Source organism: Rutidosis leptorrhynchoides, chromosome 7 (assembly GCF_046630445.1).
Source record: "Rutidosis leptorrhynchoides isolate AG116_Rl617_1_P2 chromosome 7, CSIRO_AGI_Rlap_v1, whole genome shotgun sequence".
Taxonomy (NCBI): domain Eukaryota; kingdom Viridiplantae; phylum Streptophyta; class Magnoliopsida; order Asterales; family Asteraceae; genus Rutidosis; species Rutidosis leptorrhynchoides.
The window spans coordinates 56,312,683-56,329,085 of NC_092339.1; the positions used below are offsets into that span (position 1 = coordinate 56,312,683).

The following is a 16,403-nucleotide window of genomic DNA, read 5'->3' on the forward strand; positions in this document are numbered from 1 at the left end:
TACTTCTAAATTTAGTTTATGTTGTCACAACAAACGTTTAAAGGTTTTGTTTTCCAAAACTCCCTTAGTTGATTTTATTAAAGGTTTTCATATCAGACTACACCATGTGTGGACCACACTTTTTCTCGCCCTCTGTTAAGAGATGAAACTTACCATTAAGATCCTTTGTGAAAAACTCTTGAGCCACTTTGGATGGCAGTCTTATAAAATTTGTTAGAAAATCTTTGCACCCATAAAATGTTCTTTTAAAGCTAGACATGACACAAACGCGGACCGATAAATCAGTATTCTGAGGTACACCTAGTGGTCACCCTACCGTAGAAAAGGCTCTAGACGGGTTTCTACTCTCAACGTTCCACGGCTAATCACAACACCCTCGTAAACCTCATCTCTATGAATCAGTATGTTGAGACACACAAAAAAAAATATCATTTTTGGAGATTTTTTTCACTCGGAGCAAACCCTTCGTTAGGACCAAGAGTTCACGTATCCCCTCATCCGCACATCCCCTTAAATACGCGGATAAATTCAGAACGAACCACTTGAAGTGTTCACTCTCATGCCTTTCGTGCGACTTCTTTCGGAAATGTAATATAAGATACTTTGAGAACCTATGAATCTTGTTACCCCTTGGGAGGGGAAAACTAAAACATCTACGACACTGATGTAGTTACTCTACACATTCCTTCCTTCATTGGTTGCAACTGTATGTTGCTCCAGTTAACGTTAACCCTAACTTCAACATGTAACTGAAAGGATGAGGTTACATTACATAACTGTGCTTTCATTTCATCTAAGGATAAGTTCACCTACAGTGTGGTAAAATGGGTGATACCCTTCATTTTCCTTTCCGACCATCCTGAAGACACTACAAATAATTATGGCTTGCAAGTCCGGTTGGTCACTTTGAGCTAAAACTTCGATTCACTTACTCGAATGAAACGTTCTTAAATATCGGATTCCCTATGCCTATGGTCTCCTTCCGAAATCAAGGGGTTGGTAAAATCCGTGGCTAACGCTATCCAGACATCAAATCGCATGGTTGTAATCACTATGTTTTCCATTCTACCTGTCAGCTTATATTACGACATACACGCTCAATGTTTTAGATGAGCTTAGAATCATTCGTGATGAATTTCACGCATCCAACTTACTGAAGATGCCTGTAAGGCTAAACACACCATCTTTCCTTTTATGGATATACATTCAGATGACATACTCCTGTTAATCAGAAACGAAAACAATTTGTTGACCTCTTAGGACAAGAGACTTAATTAATGGCATGTACCTATTCTTACTTTCGTACGCCGAAGTACCTTTCAAGGTAAATAACTCACTTCTGAACCACGAGTCTCGCGGAAATTTGATACGCTCCTTCTTATTTAAATGCGGTACCATTGGTGGTCACTCCTTAAAATTTCGGGACGAAATTTTCTTTAACAGGTGGGTAATGTAACGACCCTGGATTTTCCAATGTTATTTATTAATAATTAATATTATTAATACTTGTGATTAAACGAATGTATGTTATTACATTTACATGTTGCCATGAATGCCCGTACTTGACTTTAAATGCCCGAAACGTCTTTGTGACACACGAAACTTTCACGAATAATATTTTTAGAATATTATTTACATTCATGATTGATTTTATTAATCATTTTAATTAACTAAGACTATTAGTTAGTTACTTGGGCTTTTATTGGATTTACTTGTTTATTACTTGAACTTGGGCCTTCATTAGTGCTTATGGACTTATGAAGCCCACCCTACTTCTTTAGTGGACTTATTAGCCCAACTTAACATGTAAGTATTACATTTGGAACATAACTAGTATGTTTAAGGTAATTGGAATCTAGTTACTTGTTCTTCCAACACCATGCACACTAGTAACCACCTTTAAAGACTTTTACATGCATTAACCTAGTGGACAACTTCCTCCTCCCTCCCCCTTTGAAAACCGTTGCCTAGTACACATGGGGAGGAGGTTTTGATTCATTTTTTTTTTTGTATTACTTCTCATCTTGCACTCTCACATTTCACATACACATTTTCACTTGCAATTTTTCTCTCATTTCTTTCTCTCTTTTCTCTCTAACTCTTGTAAGTATTATGAGACTTTTCTTCTCTTCTTTTCCCCTTTAAAACCGTAGCAACAACCCCCCTTAATCATCATCATCTTTTGTTCTTTGTTGTTAATTATTTGTAGTTGTTAGTTGTTGTTATTTACTTACATGTTATCAAGGATCAAACTTACTAGTTTGTTCTTCTTTTATCTTGTATTTACAAGAACACTCAAGAACATAAACTTACTAGTTTATGTTCTACCTTTAAAGTTTTAAAGATTGTAAGTTCATGGTTGTAAAAATCATACTTGTGAATCATGTTTGTAAACTTTAAAGTTTACATTCTTAAAGATCAAACTTTGGTTTGAATCTTTAAAGTATGAACAACCCATGAACTAGTTACTTGTTTACTTAGTTTATTTCTTCATATGCACTTTAATATCATGTTTGTTGGTTGTTATTGGTCAAGTGTTACTAGTTAACTTTGATCTCATTAATCTTGAACTAAAAGTTAACTTTGAAAGTTCAAGAACATGTAAGTAAGCTTTCTTTAACTATAACTTTGTACACTTATGTTAGATCTAGACTTTTGAGTCTAGGATCTTCAAGATCTAACTAAGAACTATGTTCTACAACTTAAGATCTTGATTTCATAAGTTCACTTTCAAGTTTGTAACTTATTATTAGTTTTAAAGTTCATGTATGTGTTAGATCTAAGACCTTGATGTAACTTTGGTTCATCAAACTTCATACAACTCTTAAGTGAGTTGTGCTACATGTCTTAGACTTACACTTGTGTCATAATAGTCAAAACTTGGTTAATATTACTTTTATAGTTCATGTATGTGTTAAATCTAAGACCTTGATGTAACTTTGGTTCATCAAAACACTTGCAACACTTAAATGAGTTGTGCTACATGTCTTGGACTTGCAAAAGTGTTATGATGGTGAAACCTTGGTTAAGATGATTTAAACACATCAACGAGTTGTACACTTGAAGCTATCTGCATCAAGGATGAGAACCGTGATAAGCATCGAACACCAAGAACCCACCGGACCTACTGTTTTACTGTTTCTGTGTCTGACCCATACCACCTGGGCTACTGTAATTATGATTTTCAGATATCTCTGTTCGAGTAGATAACTTTTCATATAGGACTCGTCTTAATCCGAGTTACGGTTTAGGATTTATGGCCCTCCGATCGTCACTATGTCCATTTAACGTTCTACTGAAAATTCTGACCTACTCGCACTTAGACCGTTGCCACGGTCAAACGAACACGAGTTTGCTTCTGTAATTTTTAGCACAACTAAAGGACTCATATACGGAGCCATGCCACTGGTCTCACCTTATTTCAGTAGGTATAGAGGCCGTGGTGACTGACCGAACTCAGCCTTTGTTTTAAACTCTATACTTGAACGAAACTTACTTTACACCTTTTGTTTAATGATGAATGATGATGACCTTTAAGACCTAATTTACATACTTTTAAACCTATTGGGGCGATTTACTGACTTAGTACTATTTGACTTAGGTTGAGGACCTTCCGGACCTACACACTTGCTTATTTCCCGAGTCATACTTTACCGCTACTTTATCATTGTGAGTTATAGCATTCCCTTTTTACTTTAACTTATTTTGGGAACTGAGAATACATGCGAATTTTATGTTTTACATACTAGGCACGAGTACTTAAACTTATATATGTGTGGGTTATACAACGGCATAAACATTCCCTTTAACTCGGTAACGTTTAATCATTGGTTTTTGAACCGTGAACGCGAATCTTAGATATGGATCCATAGGGTTTGACATCCCCACTCGGGCTAGTCGCGCTAGCAGTCAACGAGTGTTTAATACTTCGTAAACATACGCACTTGCCAAGTGTACTTTTAGGGGGTGATATATTATTAAACGTTAAGTTAGTTACCGAGTGCCCACGGTTGAGCATATACTTAAACATACTGATTTGGATTACTGTTTTGAAACCCTCTTTGTAGCACTGAAATCTCGTGGCCTACATTACAATACTGTTATACTTAAACTATAGCTCACCAACCTTTGTGTTGACGTTTTTAAGCATGTTTTTCTCAGGTGCTTAAGGTTGCTTCCGCTGTGTACTAATCATGCCTCATAGACTTCCGTTGTGCTTTACTAGAGATGTCACCGCATGAACTACTTTATCTTGCATTCAAACCTAATTACTTTTGAACTATGATTTGTAACGACCTAAGGGTCACGTACTATTATCCTTGCTTCTGTTCATTGAAGCATACTTTTGATGTAAAACATCTGGCGTTAGTTATGACGTCACTTTTTATAATAAATGCAAACTTGTTTTGAAAACGCATATAGTGTTTGACATTGTAATGATCCTGTTGTTGATGGTCCGTACATGTTGATTTAGTACGGGGCGTCACAAAATGGGTTTTGATTAAAACTTGGGCCTTTTTTAATAGAAATACTAAATGGGCCTTTTATCGATTATATTTATTTTGGTTTAAGCCCAATACTTGAATAACCCTTCAATTGCACATACAGGTGCCTTGTTCCCCAAAAGGAATAGAACGAACAAGAACCTTAATACCCAAATCAACCGCACGATTCAACTAAATAAAATCAATCACTCTTACGTTTCAATCACTCTTACGTTTCAATCACTCGTACGTTTCACCTTAATCACTCGTACGAAATCAATCACGCGTGTAATCACTCGTACGCTTCATTCCTTCAGAAATTCGTGCTCACTGGTATGAATTCAGAATTCATACCAATTGAATATTTCTCCGTACGTTTTAGCAACCAAACGTATCAATCGTGTAGCAATCGTGTATCGACCGTATGAAAATATGAAGAAGATGAAGGTGAACTGTGATTTTTTTTTTTATATTTTAGAATTGATAAAATCTTAAGGAAATAGCTAGAAACGGATTGGTAATGACTTATGTAGTATCTTAGAATCTATTTCAGTCCAATACACATCCTAATTCATTTCGAGATCCATAAATTTTGTAAATATCATAAAACGGTTATTTTGGATCCAAAAATCTGATGTTTTAGACCAAATTGAAGATACATAAGTGTTCACACACGAAAACCTGATCTTCGTGAATAATCTTCAGATGTTAACAACACCTAAATGTGATTTTTTATTTTTTCTTCAAATTTTGACCTAAAAATTGAAGATCAAATGATGTTTCTAAATAGGATGTTAAGGATGTCGAAGCTATAATTGATGATTAGGAACTCGAATATGCTTTCAATTTCATGTGTGTAGCTCTGGAATGCTCCAATGATTGGATCAGTTTGACTAACGTTGACCTTATGAAGAACTGTGATCAAATCAAAATCTATAAAATACGAATTGAATCTTATGGATCGATGAGACTTGTGCTCATATGCTCTAATACCAAATGAAAAGGTTAGATTTGCTTGAATTCGTGCTTTGATCTTGTATTTGATGAATGCGTATATATGTATATGTATATATGATTATATGTATGTAAGAGTGATGAAGATGATGATGAACAACATGAATGCAGTAGCACTAGATTACAATGTGTCAAAATTCATTAGGTGCAAGGTTGGTCACATGTGTTAGCAATTGAGAGAGAATTGTGAATGTGTAAGGGAGTTGGTAAATTGTGAGGGAAAAGGTTGTGTAAGCTATGAGAGGATGGTGTATTTATACTTCATACACCACCTCTTTACAATTACTTAACATCTACAACACACATCATCATTTGGACTTAACAATCTCCCCCTTGATGTGTGTTGTGCATCAGTGTGATCTTGAACTTCGAGGGATCTTTGTGATGTCCTGCACTCTCCCTCTCGGAATAGGCTTAAGCTAAGTTGTTGACTTTAATCGAAGAAACTTCTTCTTTTGAAAGCTTCTCCATTTTTAGATATGAGTGATCACAATGCACACCACCTTTTGATCATGGCTTTGTTTCTCCCCCTTGGTGTGTAACATGACGAAGATGATGCAGTAGCAGGTAATGAACATGATGATAAACATGTAATCAAGTATAAGTGAGCATCATATTCAATTAGAAAATAAGGATACAAGTTGAGAGCAAAAAGGTTAAGTGTGTGTTTTGAAGATGTGGGGGGTTCATGATAATGAATGGCTAACCTTGTAATGAGGGGAGGTGTTGGCTATCAATACTCATAGCCAACAAATCTTATCAATCAAAATTTAGATTTAACAATCTCCCCATTTGATATGATTTGATGTTGATAGTCTTTTGTCTTTGTCTTCATAATATACTCTTTTGATGTCTTTTATTGTTGAGGATATTTGTTGAAAACTTTTGGTTGTGAATCTTGTTCTGTTGGACATATGTTGAAAAGTTGATGTTGAGTCATGTTGAGAATCTTCTTTTTTGGAGATTCTCTTAATCTTTGTACTTCTCTTGGTTGTGTTATTTTGAGTTATTGAGAAGTAGTGTTGTATTGTCTTGTTGATGAGAGAGAGCATTGTGTGACGAAGCGTGAGATTTATGATCTTTTCTTGCTCCCCTAGATTGATGCATTATCTCTTGCTCCCCCTTGATCGGACAAAGGTTTGTTTCTTTGAATGTTTATTAACTTGATTTGATCTTCACAGTGTTGATGCGGAAGATGTTTGTTTGGTAGGCTTGTTGTAGCTGATTTGTTGAAGATCTTGCTTTGGCATAGAGCTTGGATTGTCTTTGCAAAACTTTTATTGGTGTAGTTTTTGAATTGATCATGGAGACAATAAAATATCTTTAGCTTTAGCCTAAAATATCTTCTTGAATGAGTATCAACTTTAGCTTTTCTCCCCCTCATGATGTGTTTGTGCGACGAATACATCATGATACAATTTTTGATACGATGATAGTATTCAGAACCGGTTGTAAAAGGAATGTGCCAACCACAGCTAATCCATGTGTTTTAGGATAGTGACACGGTGCAATTATTTCCGTCTAACAAAACCATCCTTGTGATCTAGGATAGGATGAGCAAAATAAAGGAATTGGGTAATTTGAAATGTGTCATCCACAGCTCATCATGGTGTAATGACGAGCAACACAGTACAAGTGTCAAGCCCTAACAAAATCACCTCTGGTTAAAAAAGGCAAGATGGGAGAGACACGATTTTTGTGTGTGATGTATGTGATTCATTGCTAACCTGGTAATGATTAGCGACACAACTAGTTTACTTGTCCAGTATATTATCTTACGATAAACTACTTCTCGGGTGAAAAGATAAGTGATGAACAAGAAATTGTTAAGAATTATCGGAATTAACCTCACCGGTGTCGGGTTCCCCGGGAGTTGCCTCAGCGGATGGTGAGGATGACTGAAAACCATAGTTACAGTCGACGGTAGCAAGCTACCCGCCCCATGATTATAGTATGATGGAACTTCCACTAGGCACCCCCTAACACGATATTTCTATCAATCTTAGAATATGCGGGTTTCCCGCTCTTATTTATACCAAGCATTCCCACTGAGTTGAACATTGCATTGATGTCGATTGAAAGCAATGCAGGTTAGGAAGTTACTGCATCGATGTGGCATAAGGTTGCACATCTCTATCTGTTGAGCCAATTACAGAGGATTGAATATTATCAGGCTTAGATGCTAATTGATCGTTTAGGAGATCATCCTTATTCTCTGTGAAATTTGTTTTCATTAAAACCTCGCAAATTGTTGATATGTCAATGTAGTCTGCGGGAAAAACACTGAAGAACGGGTTTTGCACTGTCATGTGTACAAAATCCATCATGATGTTTAACAATGTTTTTGTAGTTTTATGGTTTAAGAAAGTTAAAAAAATAATTTTTGTTTTATAGTTAAGAAAAAGGGAAAACATGTTTTGATAGGGCGTATGCCCGAAAATCCAAGGTTGAAACATGGGATAAAATGAAGAAACTATTATGTGCCAAGTTTCTTCCCGAAAATTATAGACAAGAGGCTTTTCTGGAATATCATAATTTGCAACAAACAAGCCAAAGTGTGGAAGTTATCATTCAGGAATTCGATAGGTTACGTATGCGATGTGATGTCCAAGAGGAAGAAGAGCAGACAATCGCACGGTTTTTGGGAGTTTTAAAATCTGAAATTTCTGATGTGGTCAGTTTACAACCATATTGGACATATGCGGATGTGTGTAAATTAGCTCTAAAAGTTGAAAAACAAATAAAGCGGCGACGACCGAGGGTCCCGTTTACTCGTAGCACACCAAATTCGGGGCCCAAAACAGCTCCTGTTAATACCGATAAAGGAAAGGGAGAATGGCAGCCATCTACATCAGGCCAGGGGACCAATAGTCGTGTTCCTAAACGTTTTAGTTGTCAAACTTTCGGACACTATGCGAGGGACTGCCCAAATCGCCGCCCAGTTGCGTATTGCGATGATTTTGAGGAACAAATATACGACACGGACGGTGAACAGGAAACTACACTTGATGATCAGGAAGGAGTAATTTATCCAGACCAAGGCGAATCTTTGGTAATCCGTCGAACACTTAAGACATCACAGGTTACACCTGTTGACCACCTTTGGCTACGCAACAATATATTTCGAACAAAGGTTACGGCAAAAGGGAAAGTGTGCACGATGATTATTGACGGGGGAAGTTGTGAAAATGTGGTGTCGACAGAAATGGTGGATAAACTACAACTACCAGCAGAAGATCACCTGGAGCCATATCAATTGACTTGGTTGAAACGCGAAAATCATATAAAGGTAATAAAAATTTGTCTCGTTCAATTTTCAGTTGGGAAAACCTACAAAGGCGAAGTTTGGTGCGAAGTGATTCCCATGGATGCATGTCATCTTTTATTAGGAAGACCATGGCAATATGATCGAAAGACGAAGCATGATGGCTTTCATAATACCTATAGTTTTGTGAAAGATGGTCTTAATATTACTCTCGCCCCCTTAGACTCGAGGCGTAATTCAGGGGTTGCCACTGCTTTAATCCTCAGTCGCGTTGCTTTCGAAGACGAGGCCAAACAACAGCCTTTTATTTTTGCGTTAGTTGTTCCGGAAGCAAATGCTATTGTTACTGAGTTGCCTCCCAAAGTAACACCTCTCTAGGAAGAGTATGTTGACGTGTTTCCTGCTGAGATATCCGCAGGTTTGCCTCTTATGTGCGACATTCAACATTGTATTAATCTCATACCGGGGTCAATTATTCCCAACAAACCCACGTATCGATTAAACCCGAAAGAGTATACAGAATTACAAAGGCAGGTTAATGAGCCGTTGCATAAAGGGTTGATAAGGGAGAGCATGAGTCCGTGTGCGGTCCCCACCCTTCTTGTTCCTAAACACGACGGCTCGTTTCGTATGTACGTCGATAGTCGTGCTGTGAACAAGATTACTATCAAGTATCGGTTTCCTATTCCGAGATTTGATTATCTCCTGATCCAGTTACATGGCGCCAAGGTTTTTTCAAAAATTGATCTAAGAAGCGGATACCACCAAATACGCATGAGACCCGGAGACGAGTGGAAAACCGCTTTTAGAATGCAGGATGGGTTGTATGAATGGATGGTGATGCCTTTTGGGTTGTCGAACGCGCCTAGCACCTTCATGCGCCTCATGAATCAGATATTTAAAACATTCATTGGTAGTTTCGTCGTTGTGTATTTCGACGATGTTCTTGTTTACAGTCACGATGAAGATCAACACTTTGACCATTTGCGCCAAGTTTTTAATGTTTTGCGGATTCTGCTAACAGTAAGAAGTGCCATTTTCTGGCTCGGGAAGTGACCTTTTTAGGGTATATTATTTCGGGTAATGGCATACGCATGGATGAAGCTAAAATCGAGGCTATTACAAATTGGCCAATCCCATCCACGATGCATGAAATCAGAAGTTTCCATGGGTTAGCTTCCTTTTACCGTCGTTTTATTAAGAATTTCAGTACTGTGATTGCGCCGGTCACCGAGTGTATGAAGGGTGGACGTTTTAAATGGACAGAAGAGGCAACACTCGCCTTCAATGCCTTGAAGGATAAGGTAACCCACGCCCCTATACTCGTGTTACCTAACTTTAATGAAGTTTTTCAAGTTGAGTGTGATGCATCGGGAGTCGGTATCGGCGGGGTGCTTAGTCAAAATAAACGCCCTGTTGCCCTTGAAGTGTGGCGCCATTACCTGCTACCAGCCGAATTTGTCTTATACGTCTTATACTCAGACCATGAATCTCTCAAATACATACATGGCCAGCATAAGTTGAATCCAAGACACGCTAAATGGATCGAAGCCTTGCAAGCCTTTACTTTTGTCATTAAACATAAGGCTGGTGTCTTGAATCAGGTATCAGATGCTTTAAGCAGGAGACACACACTACTCGGCACCATGTAGATTCACGTCACTGGATTCGAACAATGGCGCGAGCTTTATGAATCTGATCGAGATTTTAAGCATATTTGGGAGAAGTGTAAGAGTGATTCATTCAGTTCGTTCTTTGTATGTGACGGATTTTTATTTAAACACTCACGATTGTGGGTTCCCGGAGGGTCGGGTCGGGTCGCGAGGCTGTTATACTCGAAACACATGCCGGGGGGTTGGGAGGACACTTTGGCTCGAATAAAACACTTGCAGGTATTAAGGATCGTTTTTATTGGCCACACTTGGAGAGAGACGTCAATCGGATTGTGGAACGTTGTCGGGTGTGTCATTTAGATTAAAAAATGACGATTGTTTAAAAAATAGATTAAAAAATAATACTTTCACATAGTGCTACTTGTTCAATTTTCTTTAAAAGTAGATTAAAAAATAAAATACCTATTTCGGGTTTACACAAATGTTTCAAATTCTTAAAACATAATTTCATAATCGCATTGCCCGTTGTAGGCACACTCTTTTATGTAACCGAAGTCTAAAAGGAAGTTAAAATGCTAAAAGATTGAAGGAAGTAATGACCTTGAGTTGTTGAAACTGAATCCACCAGATGGAACTTTAATATTAAGTTCCGCCATAGTAGAAGCTGACTCCATATTGTATAACTTCCTCGATTGGCGGACTCCGTTCTGTCAAAGAAGTTCGATAAAGATGATCAATTGCAACACACAACACATCCACGAGCAATGACTTAAACGATTATTGCTATCATTTGAATATACTCCAACAACCATCACTATCAACCGTTCAATATCCAAAATATCATAACTTCAAACCTATTTTAACACAGCCTAAACAGAAATGTAACAATAAGCTTTACCCTAACAAGCTAGCAAAAACGTTTAATTTTGGCAGCAGCAATAGATAATGATAAAGGGGAATTAAAAGTGGAGGTGGCGAACCCTCTTGTCCCCATATTCCTTATAGGTTAGAGTAATAAAAGTGATCTACGCTAACAATGCGGGTTTAGAGTTAGCAGGTTGTTCCAATGGAGGTTTGTGGTCAAATATAGTTTCTTCATGGAATTCATTGGATGATGAACTTGTTGCCTTTTCATATGTTACGTAGAAAAAGTGGCAATAACGTTTTATTTCGTTTTGACACATGAATTGGTGATAAACCTCTCGCATAAAAATACAACAAACTGTATCATTTGGACATTTTAATACTGATTGTAAACTGAAAGAAAGGTTGATAGATGGTAATTGGTCTTGGAAAGGGTCGAGAGATCAGATAAGGAGTAGGAACGCTTCAAGCCTGATCAGCTTGTTAACTGACACTTCGGAGGTTCGTTTGGGGGTAGATCCCGATTGTTGGACGTGGGACCACAAGCCTTTGATTGTACGGAGTACATGAAACTAGACAGATAAGCCAGAATCACAAGCATTTAATTGTACTCCAATGATAAAATTACAAACTAAGGACAAGAAATACAGAGAAATAAGAATACCATCTTAGCAGTGATAATTAGCTGTCAATATGCAGAGTTTTCATCACTCTTAATTTTACGGATCTCAACCAATCCTCCCTTCGCCGCCGTCCTTCCTCCGCATCGACAGCCACTTGGTACAGGCTCCGGCGAACTTCAGTCCTGGCGGTTGACGTTAGAGACATGGTTGATTAATTGATTAATTGATCAATGATAGATGATAGATAGATACTACTATACTAGTGCAGAGACCCGTGAAATCACGGGATTTTAAAAGAAAAATTATTGAATGATAGGTTATATTTGAAGAATGTTATTTAACCATATAATAATTTGAGACAGCAGAAAGAGAGATAAACAATTAAAGGGCCTAAACTTTGAAATCCTTGAACCTTAGAAGTTTTTAATAGCCTGCCAATTTGAGATCATATAAAGATTAAAGATAAACAATTAAAGGGCCTGCTTAATCACATTGCACTTAAATCAATTTATGTTATATCCATAAATCCTCATCAAAACCCTAGTATTCCACTAACGAATTGAATAAACGTATACATCTGCTAAAAGTACAAAGATACATACATCAAAACCCTAGTATTCCACTATAGAATTCAAACCCCAAATCTCAGGAAGATGGATAATGACAACTTTATATAAGACAACCAGTTGACAAAACAGCAATATGAAAATCAGCAATCAACAATACTCTGTATATAATGCAAATTGTCAGAGAAATAACAATGGTACATAACAAATAATGCTTGTACATGAAAAACTTACCTCATTCATGGATTTGATATAAACTTCATAATCATTAACAGTTTTCATGTAAGATAAACGCCATAAGATTTCCTTTCCTACACCCACCACCACAACCCATATCAAACACCATATAGATAACAACAAAAATTTAAAGATAATAATAAAAAATCAATAAAAACCCTAAAATTAAAAATTGAACCATGAACTTACAGATTCTTATATAAAACCGAGTCCAATGTCGAATCTTTCTAAACCATATAACCTTGATATTACATAAATTGTCAAAATCAAAAACCACAAATGGTAAAGTGAAACCTAAAATGGTTAATCAAATTGTTAATAACTTTACCTGAAAGTTAAAACAATAAAGTTGCAGAATATTTATTGGGGAGCTGTGGGGGTGAACAACTCTAGATGGTACTGACATGGAATATTAATTGAACATTATTGATTGATATAATACCCTTTTCAAGAACACTAATATAAATAAATTTGCAACAAATCTGTTTAAATTAACATTCAAAGAAGTGAACACATATACCTGAACTCAGTGGTGAAGTTGCATTTACAAATACATGTCATCACAAAAATAACTGCACAAAAAGCGAACCATTTAGACTATACAAATGTACGGAGTAATAATAATACTCGTACCATTGGGCTACTTAGAAACAAATTAGCCCAACAAATATATTGAAGTATTATATGATCCTTAGAGTACCAACTGAATTCACAATTTAAGGTTCGATGGATAAGGCACAATTAATCTAACACTGAGAGCAATCTTCAATGGATGCTTAGAAAAAAATAATAATAAACGAACTTCTTTAATTTTTCGAATATTATTGTTTTTTTTTTTTTTTTTTTTTTGAAAAACCGAACAATTTTATTGAAACAAAATTAATTACATCTCCAGGCCCAATTAGGAAATCCAAAGTACAAACACAATTATCTGAATGGTAGCATAAAACAAATCACATGAAACCTAGATTAAGAGATCCATAAATGAATTACTATAGAGTTATTTTAAATATACAAATAATATCAATTCACCTTATTTTCCAGACATCCTTTAGGAAAACCATCTTGCTCAATATACTTTCCATCTACTTCTTGATCATCATCCTATAAAAAAAGATAGTACAACAGAAACATTAAACATGAAACCTCTATTATTAAGCAAAAACTCTTTTATGCATATACCTGATCATTTAGGTCATCACCAACAAAAGCAGAGATAATAGAGGCATCTTGACAGACTTTTAAGACTTTATAAACTTGATATCCATTTTTTATGTGTGGCATTTCATTCACCAATTTCATAGCAACAACGAATATGAACTGCAAATAATGAAATTTACTTTTATTTTAATAATTCGTAATAATAATGAAATTTACAATGCCAGTTTCTCATCTGGCTCATTATCTACAAAATTTGATCTAGGTATCCAGATTCAGATCCATATAGCCCTCAAACAAAATAAAAGGACCACAATGAAAAAACAAAATCCTAATATAAAATAACGGATTAAAGAAAACCACAAACTGAATTAAAATTAAGAAAGAAAAGAATATGTACATAAATTAAAAACAAAATTAGAAGATATTACAAAACACAGTTTGAAAAATTATTAAATAAAAAAAAATACTTACAAATTCATAGACTAAAATCACAAATCATACCTTAAAGAACAATGACTACCATTGAAAGAAGTCACGCTTCATTTAGCCGGTATCTCACTGTGCCAGATATCAACGCTTCATTCAGCTCGTCATTTCATCGAACACGTGGTATGCGCTCAAGAACCAAGTAGAATTGGCAAAAACTTAATCCACTAACTACATATACAGAAGGAAATTCGTAAAGTGAAATACAAAATCAAAAAAGGCATATGCGTTTAAAATCGAGCTTTAAACCTCGAAACTATATATGAGATTATTTACCAGATGAAGATTCATGAAGCTACCAAAAATTACAGAGAATAAATTGAAGATGATGGAGATGATGTACAGTGAATTTGTAATGAATTGGTGTAGCGTAATCTGTAATATGAATTCAAATTTTGGCTTATAGAGAAATTAGGAATAAGAATGCATAACCTATTTCCAATGCTTCTTGCAAGCGTGCTTGTAACAGGTTGGCGAACAGAGGCGTGCAACACCAATAATAATGATTTTGTCCTTCCCAAAGCTAATACCAGATGAAGTTTTCTAGGGTTTCAGATTTTAAATACGGGTTTTGTTTTCTATTAAATCAATTCCGTAAAATGGACACTTGGTTTGAATAATTAGTTTTTTAATACAGTTTATTATTTCCCTATATTATAAATCCTATTTTTAATTTTTAATTTATAATTAAAATTAAATAAGCTAATGATGTAAGCAAGAGTCATGATATAGTGCCAAGTGTCCTTGATTATTTTTTAAGCTATAGTTTTAATTATATAGTAATGTCATGCAAATGGCATTTTCATAGAATGTAATAGATGGCAATTCAAACACTAGGATTGCAAATACTTTATACTTGTGCGAAATCAGTTTGACAAACAGTATCAAAGTTTTGTTTTATTACTGGTTTTTATTTACTACGTAGTACTTTTTAACCTTTTTATCTTAGTGTTTTCTTTTTTTTTTTCCTTTTCTTACCTGACCTTTTTTTTTTGAAATTTTCTAATAACAATTTTAAGAGTTGTCATTAAAAAATTATTACATGCAAGTTTGATGCGTACATTTTTATAACCATCATCCCATGAAAATAACTATCAACATGTGTACTACTTCTTTATATGCACAAAAACATTCTTAATTACAACCCTTAAGGTTGTTATTAGAAAACTTTTTTTTTTATTTTTATCTTAAGTTATTCCCTACCTTATTCATTTTCAACTGAACTTCTTTTTTTTATATCACTACCGCATCAACTTCAAAATATTTACTAACCTTCACTAAATACTTTCTATTTCTATGATTTTACAAAAATAATACCTACAAATATTACTTATAAACATAAAAAAGTACAACCTTTTTTTTGAAAGGCAAAATATTTTATTAAAATTACTCAAGTACAAGTACAAATATAAATTGAGAATTTATCCCAATACACATGATGATAACGCAATATATACAATAAACAAAAGTCGAGGGATGCTAAGATGATATCCTACGACGGTTGTTCATTAATATCACACGAGAAACTTTTGCGGGTTAGTCAACCAATTATGCCAATCGATCTTCAAAGTTTTGCATCTTTTCGCGATCCATTCAAAACTTTTAACTTGAATTTCATTAAGTGCAACCGGTGAATTCCAACTTGAGTTTTTGAAAACTATTTTTTATTCAAATTAGGTACCCGCAAGTCCATTCCACCGCTTGCCACGCTTTTTTCCCCTTAACCGAAGTTTGTAAAGATGAGTTGCCTCGAAACGCATTAGAAGCATCAATATTTGAACGACCCATACCGCACCAATCTTGAACTTTTTCCCAAATTTCCACGAATTTAGAACATTGATAAATCGAGTGTTGAACCATTTCAATAGCATCATCACATAGTGGACATCGGACGAAGTGACGATCAATTCCTCGCTTGTCAAGTTCATACAAAACCGGTAATCTACTCTTCAAAGCGCGCCAAACAAATATCCCAACTTTTTTTTCTAACAACGAATTCCTTAAAGTTTCATTTCCCACACCACTTGAGGAAATAATCTCGCTTGAATAAGACTTGTAAGAACTTTTGTTGTGAATTTATCATTTGAAGC

The 16,403-nt window shown here is 35.5% G+C and overlaps 1 long non-coding RNA gene across 6 annotated transcripts; it reads right to left on the reverse strand.

Annotated features, from left to right (window-relative positions):
• Positions 1 to 12,366: 12,366 nt before the first annotated feature.
• LOC139858466 (uncharacterized) lies at positions 12,367 to 14,908 on the reverse strand. 6 transcript variants are annotated; one of them, XR_011762959.1, is made up of 7 exons: positions 14,746 to 14,908; positions 14,329 to 14,484; positions 13,849 to 13,986; positions 13,699 to 13,770; positions 13,187 to 13,238; positions 12,664 to 13,065; positions 12,367 to 12,590 (listed from the first exon to the last, which is right to left on the reverse strand). It is a non-coding gene; the product is annotated as an uncharacterized lncRNA (long non-coding RNA). The 6 variants fall into 6 exon arrangements; XR_011762955.1 differs by having other exon boundaries at positions 14,590 to 14,908; XR_011762956.1 differs by having other exon boundaries at positions 12,664 to 12,907; positions 12,995 to 13,065; positions 14,329 to 14,908.
• Positions 14,909 to 16,403: the final 1,495 nt, after the last annotated feature.